Source organism: Protopterus annectens, chromosome 7.part1 (genome assembly GCF_019279795.1).
Source record: "Protopterus annectens isolate FY-2018-M chromosome 7.part1, PAN1.0, whole genome shotgun sequence".
Lineage (NCBI taxonomy): Eukaryota > Metazoa > Chordata > Ceratodontiformes > Protopteridae > Protopterus > Protopterus annectens.
In genome coordinates, this window is record NC_056740.1 from 412,004,571 (window position 1) to 412,022,365 (window position 17,795).

Here is a 17,795-nt window from a genome sequence, read left to right on the forward strand (position 1 = left end):
CAGCTAAGCCATGATAAAAGATCAAATTATTATTCCAGGGATAAAAATTCAAGGGGACGGGGTTTATTTCAGTGCAATTTTTTTGTCAATGATGCTGCTGTTTTGCTTTGCCCTTAACTACCTAAGATGTCTACTTAACAGATTAGATCATGGCTATAATTTGGCTCCCGGAAAACAGCCAAGTGTAAAGACTTCGCATCTTCTTTTTCTGGATAATTTAAAACTGTATAGTTCATCAGATGAGGAGCTGAAAGTACAACTGCAAGGGGTCAGAACTTTCTCAGTTGTTATAAGAATGTCATTTAGTCTTGATAAATGAGCAAAACAAAATGAAAGCAGGAAAGCTGCAGCACCAAGAAAATATCAGTCCAGGACAGGAATGTGATAAAAAGGAATGTAAGAAGGAGGGAGTATATAAATATTTGTGAACTGATGAAGGATTGACAATAAAACATGAAAAAATGTACATAATATTTTAGAAAACTACAATTAATACTGAAAACAGTCCTAACATCTAGGAAGAAGTCCAGGCTATGTTTGTGTCTTTCGGCTTTTCCCGGTTAGGGGTCGCCACAGCGGAACTCCGGTCCGCTAATGATTGGCAGTTGATTTTTACGTACTGGCTTGCCAGGCCTGATGCACAACCTTCAACAAAGGTACGCCCATTCATGCATATCTCCACGCAGAAGACGCTCTGGCTGAGATTCAAACCGGACAGCGTCTTTCTGTGAGGTGACAACGCTACCGCAGCACCAAGTCCAGGCTATAACAAACCAATTTGCTCTTCCTGTTCTAACTTACAATTTTTGGGTGACTGATTGGCTCCAAAAGGTATTGGATCAGCTGGAAAACAAGTAAAATGCTGCATGCTTATCAAATGATACATAAAATGAGTATATATATATATATATCAACATTATATAGCAACATTACATATCAACATTGCATATCAACATTATATATCAACATTACATATCGCTTATTCTGAAGGAGGTGTGGGCCTCATTGAAACTGACTACATGTATAGATCTGCAGTCATAGGACTGCATGCATATTTAAACATAGTGAATGTTTTAAAACATGAAGACAAGTCTAAGATGACGCTCCCTGCTTAGTTTAGCAGAAGCATATTGGTGTCGAGCAGGAATGGCAATCAAACCAGAAGTAGACAAAAGTCAGAGAGCAACTGAATGTGACAAAAAATAAAAAAAAAAAACAAAAGAAAGAATATAAGGAGAAGAATCAGATGAGAAGTTAAGAAATGTGGAAAAGGAATACGTATAGTTTAAGTACAGGAAATTCCTGGAATAACCTCATGTTGATCATCATCTGATGCAGGAATGGTTAAGGAGAGGTGAAGTTAAACCAAAAGGTGAAAGGTTAACATTGGTGGCCCAGGATAATGAACTACATACATGTTGGTTTACAAAGTCCATTGAACATGTGGGAGAAACAGACAAAAGCAGGTTCTGTAAAACAGAACTGGAAACATTTGTGCATCTTGTTGCTGAGTGTGATACACTAATGGCAGAGGTGATGTATACTGAAAGGCATAATAATGTGTAAATATTGCAATACTGAAGTAGCTGAGAAGCATTGGAAACATGAGCTTAGAGAATGAAGCTTATATCACATGGGATCAACCTTTACCAAGAAAATAGATGCATAAAAACTAGATATAGTAGTCCATGAAAAGAAGATAAATGTAGCATTGATCAATGAAATTTCTACACCGAGTGATAAACAGCGTCTTATGTACAGAGAGACACAAAGTCATAAAATATCAGGATTTGCAGGCAGAAATAAGGGTAATGTGGAAGAAGGACAGTTCCAATTGCAGTAGGAGCAATGGGTCTCATAAAAATAATTTACAGTTGAATTTTGAAATGCTACCAATACATGTAACTCTGTATGAACTGCAGAAGGAGTCAGTTATGGGCACATTGTAAGTACTATGAAGAGTACTTTTTTCTAACATCAAAGACTGTAACAATACTAATTTCATGAACTTTAATCATACTTTGACTTAGGAAATGTGTCCATTCCCATCATGGTATTAGAAACCTAAAAGACATTGGAAAATTAAACTAATATATATATATATATATATATATATATATATATATATATATATATGGGTTACCTTCAGTTCACCGAACGTCCACTTCCCTGACATGCATTTCACCGAGACCAAAACACCGACATCCAGAAAGCCGATGTTTCCCATGCGGTAAGTAATCAGTAATCGTTTGGCCATCTACTTGAACTTTGTCCCTTACCCCCACAGTAGTGCATTCTCGGAGTTAGTATATTTAGTAAGGGGGGTGTGGGGGGTGCAGTCCCCCATATCAGTGGGATTAGTTTTTCTTCGGGTAGTTCCTTCCATTAGGATGGCTAAGTGTTTACTTACCTTGTGGGAAATGTCGGCTTTGCAAATGTCTGAGATCTGAAGTGTCGGTGTTGTGGTCTCGGTGAAATGCGTGTCAGGGACGTGAACGTTCGGTGAACTGAAGGTAACCCATATATATATATATATATATATATATATATATATATATATATATATATATATAAATATATGCAAACATCTATAGTCAACTGCAGAAGCATTGACCACATATGGTCAAAATCATGGAAGTCGACACTGCACTATGCATTTTTTGTTTTTGGTTTGATATTCAAAATGAAATCCTGAGAAGACTATAACAAAATAATGAAAAGGTTTGGCCTTCATAACAATAAAATAGCATGTATAATGGCAATCTAAATCCATTTAGTGACTTCAGCTACTATTTCTTTTTGTACAGAAGACAAGTGATTTTCTTAACTGCACGTTACTCACAGTGTGAGTAACACTCTATCCAACAGAGTAACCCTGGGTGACATAACAGAGCTCTAATGACACTCATAGTTAGCAGAATTAAGTTGCAATCCTAGCTCAAACCAGGAAACCTGACTCCATGGCCTTGACTAAGTAAACTGAGCTAAACCCTACCATTTGTACTGACACAGCTACAGGAACCTTTCTGTCAAGAGGAAGTGTAAATCATTCATGTGTTCTGGTTTTAAATGACACTGAAGCGCCCACTCAGGGAATGACAAATGTTCTAATGCAGCCTTAAGAAAACAGGGAACATGATTTCAGAAAACATGCTATGGCTTAGTGCCAAAACTGTCAATGTCCTTAAAGGTGTAATACAAAGAAACAAAGAAAATACAAAAATATCCCACACACACATACGTGTGTGTGCGTGTGTGTGTGTGTGTGTGTGTGTGTGTGTGTGTGTGTGTGTGTGTGTGTGTGTGTGTGTGTGTGTGTGTTTGTGTCTGTGTGCACAAGACAATGAGATAGATAATTATGGACAGACAGATTGATTGATTGTAGAAACTTCCAAAACAACTGAAATTAAATAGAAGCATTTCCACTGAATCCCCTCTAAATCTACAGGTATAGGTTAATATTTAGCCAGGACAAAAGCTCAAAAGGAAGCCTTAAACAGAAATATATATATATATATATATATATATATATATTTTTTTTTTTTTTTTTTTTTTCATGGTGCAAGGCCTCTGCACCCCACACTTGTATACAGTCTGTGTTCACACTGCTGTTGGAAGAAAGGGGAAAAGCAATGGAAGTACGCCACCAGCTCAAACAATCAAATACACTGTGATAAAGCAAACTGCAGTATTACTTATAAATCTATAAGAAAACTAATGCCAGTGATCAAAAATTATAAACTTTCCTTATTATTAACATTATAACTGGTAGCATGTAATGAAGACTATTAGATAAGATGTGATTAGATCACATGTGATTAGATACAGTGATAGACCACTCAGTATACATCTCTCCCTCTCCAAATATACACATATAGATATAGAATATATATATATATATATATATATATATATATATATATATATATATATATATATATATATATATATATAAAGAGAGAAAGGGGGAGTCACTTATAGGGATATAATAGAAGCAAACAAAAATACGAAGGTTTAAACTTCTCAAAGTGATCAAAATGATACAGTCTATTTATCATTTTAGTATAGTCAACTACATTTTTAAAACAAATATAAATCTGGTATAATTTCAACAACTAAGGAACGTTAATACAGGCAGTGTACATTCTCATACAGTTCAAAAGTGCAGTAAATTCAGGTGATATATTCCTTTCCACATATTAAAAAAAACAAACTTTCCCTTCCTTTCCAACCCATTTCATTTCCTAATAGAAAAGTAAATATGCAAGCAGGATATATGAACATTAAAAAACTGTTACCCTTGAAGAAAAAAACATATTCCTGCTCTTTATAGACATGTGGTGCTCATAAGAATTGTTGATATTTCCAAGGAAAGAGAGATTCATGGTGAAAAGAAGTGAATCACTATATGTTGATGCTTACACTACTAAATGTTTTGTAAATTTTGTAATGATCATTGCTTCTATCAGTGTTGCAGTTAGTTCCACATACATTCTATGTTAAAGTATAAATGTTTTTATATAATTTCTGTTTACTGTTTTAAGTCTGAAAAGCAGCTGAAAGACATGTAGAACATGTAATAATAATTTAATGTGCGCTTGGGGGGGGGGATCCTGCACAAGATCATATTGGGGAGAAAGTCAGAGGGTCATGCTGAACAGAAAGATGAGAGATGAGAGGATAGGGTAGAGGCAGCAGATTATGGTTACTAACTACTGACTTCATCATTCAGAACTTTTTCTCACAGACAGGGTTACAGACCCATTGAATGGACTACAGGAATATGTAGTGAAAATGGACCCCAAATAAGCATGGGGGGGGGGTAATGGGACTGCTGTGAAAGGGTAAGGGAAATTATATGGTTGGAGGAAAGAGAGAATATTAACAGCACTTAAAAGGAAATCCTAAATAAGCGTGTCTTTTTTGCCATGAGGCAGTAATTTCTTCATGCGCTGATGATGAAAGAATATTTCACAAAAAGATTGTTGCTAATGCAACCTATACTGGTGTGATACCTGTTTAGAAAGTAGCATATCTCTAAAGTATGTCACACAGAAAATAAATCTTTGTAAATCTTACACAGCTGTACTAGAAACACTACTAGGAATACATATCAAAGATGAACATGGCAGTCGGATTTAAAAGGGTGATGCTGAACATTCTGTTTCCAGCATGGATAGTTAAACTGAAAGGGACTCTGAAAAGTAAAACTGCCTCTGTAGTGTATACTAGCATTGGAGTGTAGCCTGATTGTAGTGCATCTTGGAAGTGGATGACCTGGTTGTAGAATGCCTGTGAGAAATATGACTTTTTAAAAGGTCGCTTTGTTGAACAGAGTCACTGTAAAAGGGATATTTAGGTACTCAGTAAGGATGTGAGAGCAGGTTATAAAACTAGCAGAGGTACATTGGATAGATACACTGTATCTTCAGCAGTGGTGTGGTACTTTGCCTTTATAAAAACACTTATACGAACTAGGTAAATCACATTTCATTTGCTTTTTCTGATCAAAGTGAAAGTAATTGTCTTAGGTTTTGGTAAACTTATCCTGGATCTATGCATGCTTGTTAATGCAATTTTTGAGGTATGCAATACATATTTAGCTGTTCTTTAATTGTCTGATAAGTGTTTTATGCATTTCTGAGTCACTGGGAACTGAATCATCTTCCACAGTTGGTGGGTAAAAGGCATATAAAACAGTCATAGAAAGGAACACATACAGACACACACACATGCACACGCACACACGTGCACGCGCGCGCGCGCACACACACACACACACATACATACACACACACACACACACACACACACACAGTGTCTCTCTCACACACACACACACACACACACACACACACACACACACACACACACACACAAGCACGTGCACGCACACACACACATACACACATGCACACACATGAACACATACACATGCACGTCTATTACAGGAACACATACAGACATACACACATGCACATGTGCGCGCATGCACACACACACACACACGCACTCACACACACATGCACGTGTGCACGCGCGCGCGTGCACACACACACACACAGTGTCTCACACACACACACACACACACACACACACACACACACACACACACACACACACACACACACACAGACAAGCACGTGTACATGCACACACGCATGCACATGTGCACACACACATACACACATGCACACACATGAACACATACACATGCACGTCTATTACAGGAACCCATACAGACACACACACACACATGCACACGCGCACGCACGCACACACACACACACACACACACACACACAGACATGCACGTGCGCACACACACACACACACACACACACACACACACACAAACTCAAGTCATACATAACATGTATGTCTATGTACATGGTTTGAGAAAATTCAGGGCAAATGAAAAGTAACTGAATAGAGGCGTGCTGCAATGTCCACATGGTGACAGATCACAGGGCTTATGTTAGTATCACTAAATATGTAAGTGTTTATATTTTAAAGGATATACTAACATTATTACTTTAAGATTAAGCTTCTCTTAGATTTCCAAAGTACGTCCATATCTTTGGGTAGCTTTGAGGTGGGAGGGTGGCATAATGGTTAAGGTCTTTCCCTCACAAATACCAAGTACCTGGTTTGATTTTGGCCTCTGGTAAGTGGCAAGACTTGTAATAGCTGAGAAACTGATAGCCTAGCATATACCTATGAGCACTATCTCCCAGTCCAAAAATTTGTGAAGCTACAACATGATTTTGTTTTCCAGTATTAGTTTGAACAATGTCTAAAACTTGAGGATGGCACAAAATTAACTCAATTTCTAATCTTTGTACATCCTTACTAATGAGTGCTAACCCTACCTGTAACCTTAAACCTACACTTTACCTTAAAAAAATCACTTTCCCTAAAACTACCACTATTCAAACAAAGTAAGTTTGAATTTAGTGGGTGTTTTTGGTTAACTGATCATAAAAGATAACTGTGTTTATTTTCCTTTTGATTTTTGATGCCTCTGATGTGTCTTAATTTAAATATTTCAGATCTGCTTTTATATTTCATTATTCTAACTTGTGCAGAGAGTCTTTCGAATGAGTCAGCCATCTCTTTGTCCATTTTACTTTGCCACTATTGCTATGATTTCTCTCTGCTTAAAAGCTCTACTATCTCTGTTAATATCATGACCGTCTAACAGAGCTACATAGTGTTTTCATGTTCTTAATTACTCGTTTGATGTATGATATGAGTTTCTGCATCAATCTCATTGTCTTTTCTACAAGTTCTTGTTTCTTAAGGATATTATCTGATTGCAAACTGTGTTCTGCTACTTGGCATCTATTCCAGTTCCTTTAGAACTAGAGTTATTACTTCCAAACAAGGTTTCATATTCCATCAGGGTGGCTTGTGTTTTGAGTTAGTTCTTCTTATTAATGATGGGTATAGCTGCCTCTTTGCAGCTATTAATGTGCTTGTATATGTTTTTTTGCAAATGGATTTGTGTGGGTAGTAGTGCTCTTGGGATTTGGTTAACAGGGATTCTAGGTTTTATTTTTACTTCAAAGGAGACCATTTTGTAGTCTGACATCACCAGAGATGATCCAGTATGTTTGCACATCTGGTCTGACCATTGACAGTCTGATCCAGGGAGTTTGTGTTTATAAAATCCAGGAATCTCTGTCCTTGTACATTTGTTGCCATATTTGATTCCCAGCTAATAGTTGGGTAATTAAAATCACCCATGAATATGGTATTGGGTTGGATGGTGAATGTTTCCAGTAAGTAAAAATATATGTTATGGCTTTCCTGAGACATAGAGGGGGACCTATAGCTTGGTGATTTCAGCATGGAGAAGCTCAAATGCATCATACTGCTTGATCAGCCTTAAGGAATATTTATTTATTCTGAGCTGCAATAATTAAGGGAGAAGCAGTTACAAGCCTTGCTGGGATCCTTTTAGAGATCTTGAGAATTAGGCTATTTTGAGTAAACATGTTAAAGATGGATAAGATATCATTTTGAAGGGTAGAGTAAACGGTTCCCTATTAGAAGAAGACGCATTCTTTCAAATGCGTCTTGGTCGAACTCAAAAGCCTGAAATGGCAAAATATTGAAGCAGCTTTTAAGCAAATTCTTTCCTTGGGAAAGAATTTGCTTGGCCGCTTCATTACTTTGCCGTTTTCGGCACTGTAGTGCGATCTTGGAGTTAGTATATTTAAGTAAGGGGGTGTGGGGGGAGGTGTAGCCCCCCCACTTAATGTAATATTTAAAGTGTTTTATTTATTTATTTTGTTGGAACAGTGATTTTTTTCCTTAGGAAAAAAATCACTGTTCTGAGAGTTCGAAATTGTAAGCTTTCGCTTACATAAGGTCGATTAATCACCATTCACTTTTTTCAGCATTCAGTGATCTAATATAGACCTGATTAAACAGAGGTGGGGGGAATCACTTATGTGGATAATGTTGTAATTTGCATAAAGGGTCAAATTGTCTGCAGGTAGGCAAGTGGCAATGTCATTCATAAAGAGAGATAGAATAAAACAGGTCCTTGAACAGAGCATTGAGGGACTCTGTTGGACAAGATGCTATGATCTGTTGCAGACTGCCTGAGTTAACAGGAATGTTTCTATTGGTCAAATAGTTCCTAGACCACGTTAAAAAATTATCAGAGAAGACTAGTGTACTTAATATTTTCACAGGGATAGCATGATATGCACTTTTGCCTGTTCTGCAGAGATCAATGGAAATTGTCCCAATGAGCCAGACTTTTTCTACAGAGGAGAAGATTTTGCCTGTCACCTTATAGGTTCATAGGTAGGTACTAGGCTATTGGTCCTAGGGCCTATAGAAGCCTAGCCAAAAAGGTACCCTGGCTTTCGCCACCCAAGAAAATTATTTTCCTGTGCCCCTGTCGAGCAGAGCCACAGAAGTGATCCCCGGGGTGAATTTCCTATTTCCCATCCAATCATCAAGATTTTTTCTTGAAGAGTGCTAATGAAGAGCTTTGTTTGATATAGATAGGTAGTTTGTTCCAGAGTATGGGAAGTCTCTGGGACAGGAATCTATCCCTCCAGCATGTTCTGTTTATTGTGGTGACAAGGTTTAGGTCCCTAGAGCATGTAGCTTGGAGGGATTGGGATTTCTTTAAGTGGAGCATTTCCAACAGCTCTGGGTTTGACATAGCTTTGTATGTTACGCAGAGATCACCTCTGAGTAGGCGGTATGCGACGGATTGTCGTTTGGATATTGCACCCACATGTGAATGCATGGTGAGGGTCTATAAGAAGGCCACATTTGTTCGGGTGATTTTCAAAACTTTTAGTGACTGGGCATAGAGTGAATATTGAATGGAAGCCATGGGGGGGATGATAGCTAAGGGAGACATAGCAATGAGGATGTTGAATGAGTGTTTGAATTGTGTTTGAACAATTCCAGAGGTGACTAATAGTTTCAATATGTGGCAAATGGGTCTGCGTATTGGTTTGCACACATTTTAAGGAAGACTGCAGGTATTCTGCTGCAATTAGGAGTGACTTTGGTGTTGAGTTTTTGAAGTTTTCTGAAGGATGTTTTTGACTGATAGAAATTTCTCTGAAATGGAAAGTGGGTGTTCTGCTGGAGTGTATTGAGAAGAAAAGAGAGGGGATTTGGGGGGATGGGAGATTTGTGGAGGTGGGGGTGATGGTGTTGGGGATGGAGGGTTATTTCCCATATTACTGTTGGTTGCACCACTGTGGTTTGCAGTGGTTGTAAAGGAGATGGGAAAAGAAACGCTGCTGCTTACGTTAGTGGTCGTTACGCTACAGTGGCCTCTCCTAATTAATGAATAGACAGAAGAGCTAATAAGGGTTTTAAAGTCATTGAAAGAAAGAGAGAGAGAGAGAATATATTACCTAAGTTATAGTTGTTATTAGTTCTAGTACTGGAGAAATGTGAAATATTCTTAATAACATTCCATAAATATCTGAGTTGAATAACTGTGGTTTGGAACTTTCAGTGCAGATATGAGGATGTGGTTTTCTATATTTGGAGTTTTTAAGTGTGGCAGAGGGCTAGCAAATATTGATAGTTATCTAAACTTTGAGACTATTTAAAAAGTTGCAAGGCTCTTTACCTGTCTGAAATAAGCCTTTTAGGCTAGTGTCCAGACATGGACATCTTTGACCTTTAAAGCATCTTTTGGTGCTGATAAAGTGTTTACCCAGGACAGCCTTAATGAGGGCACTATAAATATGTAAAGCAGTGGATGGTCTGTATCAGTGATACAAAGGAGACCAGTCCAGTGTGTTCATATCAGACAGAACATCACTGATATATGGGGTAATAACACTGCACTTTAGTTTGATTTTCATCCATGAGCTTATAAAAGGTCTGTTGAAATCTAGAGAGGCTAAGATATCCTCTGATTATACTATTCACATCAACTAATTAAAAGCAATTGTCTCTAGTGAACACTTCACCATAAAGTGCAACTTTCCTTTATTCAAATCAGTGAGAGGGGAAAACTATTTATGCAAAATGGGCTACACATTTTTAATAGCATCCAGCTACTCCCCAAAACATTCTAATGATTTGTAGTGCTAGAAATAATCCAACTTCTCACAGCTTCCAATTTTTCTTCTTCGAGCATAACAATTCACACTACCAATGACATACCCTATACATTTTACCTCTGAGTTGCCTCACTTGCTCTCGGATGCATTGACAGTCATCCTGGCTTGTTTCAGAGAGTCTAGTATGGCCTGTATCTTAGCAAGACAGGAGCCCTCCTCGCGGATTATATTATTATGTCATCTAGATAAGAAGCAGCAGGTTTGACATGGAGTTTTTGGACTCGGCATTAATTTCGGCAAGGTCACAGGGAGAGTTAAGTAACACAAAAGTTAAGACGGTGTACTGGAATAAGGTCTTTGGTATTAAAAAAGAGAAGGAGTCAGAGAAGACTTTTTCAAATTTATAGTGAATCCCAGACTCTGAAGAAGGCATATGGCAAAATGAAGATTTCGCAAAAGGGTCTCTGGAGAGAATGCCTGAATCAACAGGTAGTCCAAGTAAGGAAATATTTGTATTCCTTGAAGTTTTTAAAAGGCAATCACATGAGCAAGGCATTTGGTGATCACCCTTGGTGCAGTAGAAATTCCAGAGGGCAAAGCAGAGAACTGAAAATGCCAGGAAGCAACAGAGAAATTATTTATTTATTTTTTTATTTATTTTTCATTTGTTAACCGGGAAAGTCCACTGGACACTGTTCCTTCTTCAGTGGAGGCCTGGGGAGAAAAGCTCCACAAAATAACAATAAAGTACAAATGCAGTAGATACATAATAATAGTGTCAAGAAAGAAAACAGAATGCACAATAATTGTGAACATGCACAGAAAGAAATCATCATTTGCAAGTAGATACAAGTAAGTTGTAATGGTACATACAGATATATATGTAAGTTTGAAAAGACAAGTTTTGCTATGTAGTCGTCCTACTTTTACCCTTTGTGCAAACACATGAGCTATTAACCATCATAAACTGAGTAGGTGCAAAAACTTCCTGAAAAGAGTAGGGATCAGAATATGGAGATAAGCATCCTTGAGATCCAGAGACACCATACAGGCCTGAGGGAGCAAGAGAGGAAATAGAATCTGACGAGACAACATCTAAAAGAAAGGTACCTTTAGAAAAGTGTTTAGATGAGACAAGTCTAGAATAGGTCCCCAAGTGCCCTCTTTTCTGGGCACTACAAATAGTCTGGAGTAGAGCCCTTCCCCCTTTGGGAAACAGGCACTTCTTGAATAGTACCCTGAGACAAGAGATCTTGAAGAACCTCTAATAAAAAGGGAAGATGTAGCCTGAGGAATGCCCATAAACAGAGGATGGGATTTCCACACCATGAAGTACGCTTGACAAAGGATCATTAGAACCCAAGAATCCTGAGTGATCTGAAGCTAACGTGGAAGAGAGAGAGAAAGGTGACGAGAAAGAGCAATGTGGCTGGGAAGGGACTGATAGTCACACAGCGCCTGGTTTGTCCAGAAAGGAAGGCTTTGGAGTCCCCGAAAATTGAGTAGCCTTAGGAGGAGGAGTCCGCTTGCCACTCTTCCTACCTGTAGTAGAAGGATGGGATTGCCTTCCAACAAAGGCAGGCTTAACAGGGTGGTTTCTCAGAAATTTAGGCACATGAGAAAGAAACACATGTTTAAGCTCCTGTAAGGCTTTACTCTCATCCTGAAGGAACTTAAACAAACCAGCAGCAAGTTCCCCAAACAAAAGTTTATAATCTGAATGAGCATCCATCAACTTAGCTTTAATATCATCAGGTAGAAATTGAAGCCTAAGCCAAGCATACCTACTCATAACTGAACCAAAAACAGCAGTCCTACAAGAGGCATCCACTGCATCGCAACTACATTTAATAGAATGATGAATTACTTGAGAAGAAGTCCCGAGCAAGGAAAGAACAGAAGTTTTACCCTCAGAGTCTGGAAAATCAGAAATAAGTTGACAGGCCAGAGAAATAAGAGCTAACTCATACCTAGACACATGGGTCTGATAACTAATAGCCCTAAAAACTAGGGTAGCAGAAGTGTAAACCTTCCTACCCAAACCTTTCCATAGTTCTGCTGTCCTTGTCAGAAGGCAATAACTTGGACAAAGGAAGCAATTGAGATGGCTTATCAGAGGCTATAGACACTACCAAGGGGTCAGCAGCAGGACATTTATATAAAAAAGAACAATCCTCAGGAATCCTATAAAACCTATCTGGTTTCTTGGGAGCAGGGGGGAGAGAATCAGGTACTTGGGAGGCATTGGAGAAAGCATCCAGTAAAGCAGCCAAGCCATAAGGAATCGCCACAGGTTTAGGAGAATCCAACTGCAGCAACTCATAGTACCTCATACAGATATTAGAGACTTGAGTACAATGCCACTTAGAAAAAAATCCATCATCCTAGAGAGTGTGTCCTCAAAGGAAATTTCCTCTAAAGGAACACCAGAACTAATACATTCCTCCTCCTCTGAGCCATAGTCCAAAGAAGAAGGAATCTGAGTAGAATAAGTTAGGGATTCATCAGTGAATCTGACTCATCCTCAGAAGAATCCTGGTCTCTAGGCCTTTTAAGAGGAGTAGAAGACCAAGGAGGAGCAGGAACTGAAATCCCATGAGGAGGCTTTAAGGACATTAAGGTGGAAAATACCCGTGGGTAAAAGCCTGCCACTCACTTTGTGGATCCCCAGAAGTAGAATAAATATGTTTAATTATTTGTTTCTTATTTAAGGGAATGTCCTGAGAAGGCTCAGATCCAGGACAACAGTTGAGAACCATAGCAGGAACTTCTTCCCCAACTAAAACCTGTGGAACTCCCTTAAGTCCCTCAGGAAAAAATCAACCGAAGTTTCCTCTGGACATCCTAGACAGATGCCTGCAAAGGCTATTTGGACATGCTGCCAGCCAGATCCTCACCAGCCTCCAACACAGTCACTGCAGAGAAATGCGACAACACAGCCACCCAAGCCTCCAGGTTTATAATGACCTCGGGAGAAACACCTGGCAGAGGCTGTACAGTGGACGTTTCCAGTCATACCTTTACCTTTTTCACCTTCTTCTTCCCTAATGGCTGACCCTCAGGGCAGGAGATTCATTCCAAAGTATCTTTAGTGAGTAGCTTAAGATACTGGCTCTAAAGATACAAGGAAAGAGAAGAAAGTCTACAGCGAAGGGTTTTTGGGAAAAAACGCCTGACAACTAGAGCAAGACACATGGTCATGAAAAGCACCTAAGCAAAAAAAAAACACTTATTGTGGCGGTGGAATCTGTCTGCCACACTGGCATTTACCTTTCCTGGATGACATTAACCTCAAGGAACACAAAAACACAAGAAAAGCAAAATCCTCAATGGGGTATGTGATGACCGTGCCCTGGCCCAGCAATCAAGGAGCCTCAATCCTCACCACTAACACTAGGGAGGTTGTCTGGTAGAAGAGGAAAGGATAACTAATACACACAGTAAAGTACAATTTCCCTTAAGTGCACACAGAGATCACAGTCAGTCTGGGGCTGGTTGCTCCCTTGCTCACCAGGTCCCCAATAAGACTCCCCACTGGCACAGCTATAGGGTCCAGGTCTCAGCCTAACTGGGCAAGCTAAAACCTCCAGTACCCTCTCTGTCCAACCAGTACTTCATGTCTTTGCCAAGTAGCTGAATCAACACACACAAACTTTGTGATAAGTATTTATACAACTTCACAGACACTCCTGGGAAAGTCTGACACAGATTCTCCAACTGTGCCCCTTTACCCAGACTATATGGTAGTAATTACTGCCACCACCCAGTTAATAATACCAGCTACTAAAAGGCCCTTAAAAGGGTGTCCAATTATTACTGTGCAATATTAATATCCAATGGTAGTATGACTAACAGTCAAGGCTTACTTTAGAGTGGCCTATTACAATAACCTCTATAATTATGCAATGTACTCTAGAGCTTATCTCTACACAAATCAGCCACAGGTAGAAGGTTTTAAAAATATTTAATAATAAACAATTAAAACACAAGACAAAACTACTACACCACAGAAATATCTAAGAGTTCAGAGATCACACAGAAACTTAAAATAATACAGTAGGACAGGTCTGATTTCAAAGAAAAATACCTAATTAATCTTTACTAGCTTTAACTATTCCTACAAGAAATCACAGTGCTAAAACTTACATGTCAGCACAAGGCAGAGTGCTGATAAGTTAGATGTCCAAAGTCAAAATACTTTGAGGTCTCTTGTGAAAAAAAGTATTTAAACATTACTAACAAACATGTCTCTAAGGCCCTCCCAAAATTACATCATTTTTGACACTTAGGTTTTCCCAGTATTCATATTGCATCATCTTAACACATGGTCTGAGTTCTCAGGCCACAATCTGCATTATTTAGCAATCTAACACCTCCTCAGAAACTTGCAACAATGCAAGACATTTCACATGTATATGCTAGCAGAAACCAGAGCAATAAAGCACCTTCCACATCTAAATTCTGGTCATAAGCTTTAACCTTAAAACAATGGGCATGAAATCTTCATCCAGCCACCCTGGAGCCAAATTCTAACATGAAAGGGTACAACATGCTTCACTGGGCCAGTAGAGTGCAATGTTGTCACATATTTTGCAGTTCCACATTTCACAATATTCTTTTACATTCAAGAAAACATGTCTGTATTTTACATTTATTTACAAATTCCAGAATTATATATCAAATTCCATTTGACTAGGCTGGCAGCCTTCGTCCATCTCTCCCCAATCGTCGCATCTCCCCCCCCACCCCTCCACCCCCCGGGGAACTCAAGCAAGTTTTCCAAGTGCCCCTTGAGAAACATCTCTTGAGAGTGTCAGGTCTATCTGGGTGAGCCTCACCCCATTCCCTGTAGAGCCCATCTGCATTGGCATTGCCACTCTCACTGCGGTGTTCTCTGACATATCATTTGCTTGCAACCCCAGACTCCATCTTATCAACCTGGCATTTTGCTGACTGGCTCTGTTTAACCATGTTAGAGGGTTGTGATCTGTCATCACAGTGAATTTTCTTCCATACAGATGAGGCTGAAGTTTTTGTAGTGCCCACACTATGGCTAGACATTCCTTTTCTACCACTGCATAGCATTCCTCCCTGGGTTGGAGCCTACGACTGAGATAAACCATTGGGTGCTCTTCTCCCTCTGAAGAAATCTGGCTATGTACAGCCCCCACCCCATAGTTTGAAGCATCCACCTGCACAACAAAGTCATTGTTGTAATCTGGACTGGCTAACACAGGGGGTCCTCCCAAAGCTTCCTTAAGCTTCTGAAATGCCTGCTCACATGCTGGGGTCCACACTACTTATCTAGCTTATTCTTCCTTGTCAGGTCTGTGAGGGGAGCAACTATGGTACTATAACTGGGAACAAACTTTCTGTAGTACCCTGCTGTCCCCAAGAATGCCCTCACCTGCTTTTTGGTAACAGGTGCAGGCCATGCCTGAATAGCTTCCAAGTTGGCAGGTTCGGACATTATCTTACCACTCCCCAAACTATGTCCTAGGTAGGAGACCTCTGCCATACCCACCTGACATTTGCTCAGCTTAATGGTCAACCCTGCCCTCTGCAATCTGCCCAGCACCTACCTCCCAGACATGTTGAAGGTGCTCTTGCCAGGAATGGCTGTAGATAGCAAAATCATCCATGAAAGTAAGGTCAAACCCTCCTGCTCCTGCTAAGATATGATCTACCAGCCTCTGGAAAGTCACTGGGGCATTCTTCATCCCAAAGTGTATCTTTGTGAACTCATACAAGCCAAAAGGAGTCACAAAGGCCGACTTCTCTCTAGCAAGAGCACCTGCCAATAACCCTTGGTAAGATCAGTGGTTGTAAGATACTTAGCCCCATCCAGCTGCTCTAGGGCCTCATCTGTCCTAGGCATGGGGTAAGCATCTGCCTCTGTGGACTATTTAATTTCCTGTAATCCACACAGAACCTGGTGCTGCCATCCTTCTTTGGCACCAACACCACTGGTGAGGCCCAGGGACTGTTGGACTCTTGAATCAACCCTAGTTCCAACATCTCCTGTACTCCTGTCTCAGAGTCTGTTTGACTCTCTCAGGCACCTTATAAGGGGCCTGGCTGATAGGCCTCTGGGGTCCTGTATCCACCTGGTGCTGCACCAGGTGGGTGCACCCTGGTTTCCTGGTGAATATGCCCCCAAACTCCTGCAACACTGCTCAGATTTCTCGAATCCGGGTAGGAGATAGCTGCTGGGACATTGTTACCCCTTCCACCGGGGTGTCAGCCCAAGCCTCACTGAGGCGATCAGTCACAAGATTTCAATCAGACTCCTCCTGCAATCCACTGCAAATGCTCAGCACAAGGGCTTCCCTATCATGGTAAGGTTTCATCATGTTAACATGGTACAATTTGTGCCCCTGCCATCTGCTTAGCAATTCCACCATGTACCATCACTTAACATCACTTACCATGCACCATTAACATCACTTACCTTTCTTACCACCTTGTAAGGTCCCTCCCAAGCTGCCTGCAACTTGTTGTGTCTGACAGGAATGAGAACCATCACCTTCTGCCCTACAGCATACTCTCTAGCTCGAGCACTCCTGTCATACCACACCTTTTTCTGTTGTTGGGCTTCTGCCACCTTCTCCTGGGCCAAGCCCATGAGTTCCCTGAGCCTTGTTCTGAGGTTCAGGACATATGCCACAACAGACTCCTTGTGAGACTCACACTCACCTTGCCACTCATCTTGAATTAAATCTAGAGGTCCCCTCTCCCTATGCCCATACAGCAACTCAAAGGGTGAAAAACCTGTGGATTCCTGGGGAACCTCTGTAAGCAAACAACAGATGTGACAAATATTTGTCCCACTCCCTCTTAAACTGATCTGCAAATGCCTGTAGCATTGTCTTGATTGTAGAGTTTAACCTCTCAACAAGACCATTAGTCTGGGGATGGTAGGAGGTGGTCTTCATGTGCTTCACCCCACAGGACTTCCACAGACAAGCCAGCAGGTCTGACATAAAATTGGCACCTCTGTCAGACAGTTTTTCCTTTGGGAAACCTACCCTGCTGAAAATATCTAGAAAAACATTTGCCACCTTCTCTGCCTCAATGGAGGGCAAAGCCACTGCCTCAGGGTATTGTGTAACATAATCTACCATCACTAGGATATACTTTTTCCCTGTAGAACTTGGGGTACTCAGAGGACCCACAATATCCATAGCTACCCTCTGAAATGGCTCCTCAATCACAGGCAAAGCCATCAAAGGAGCT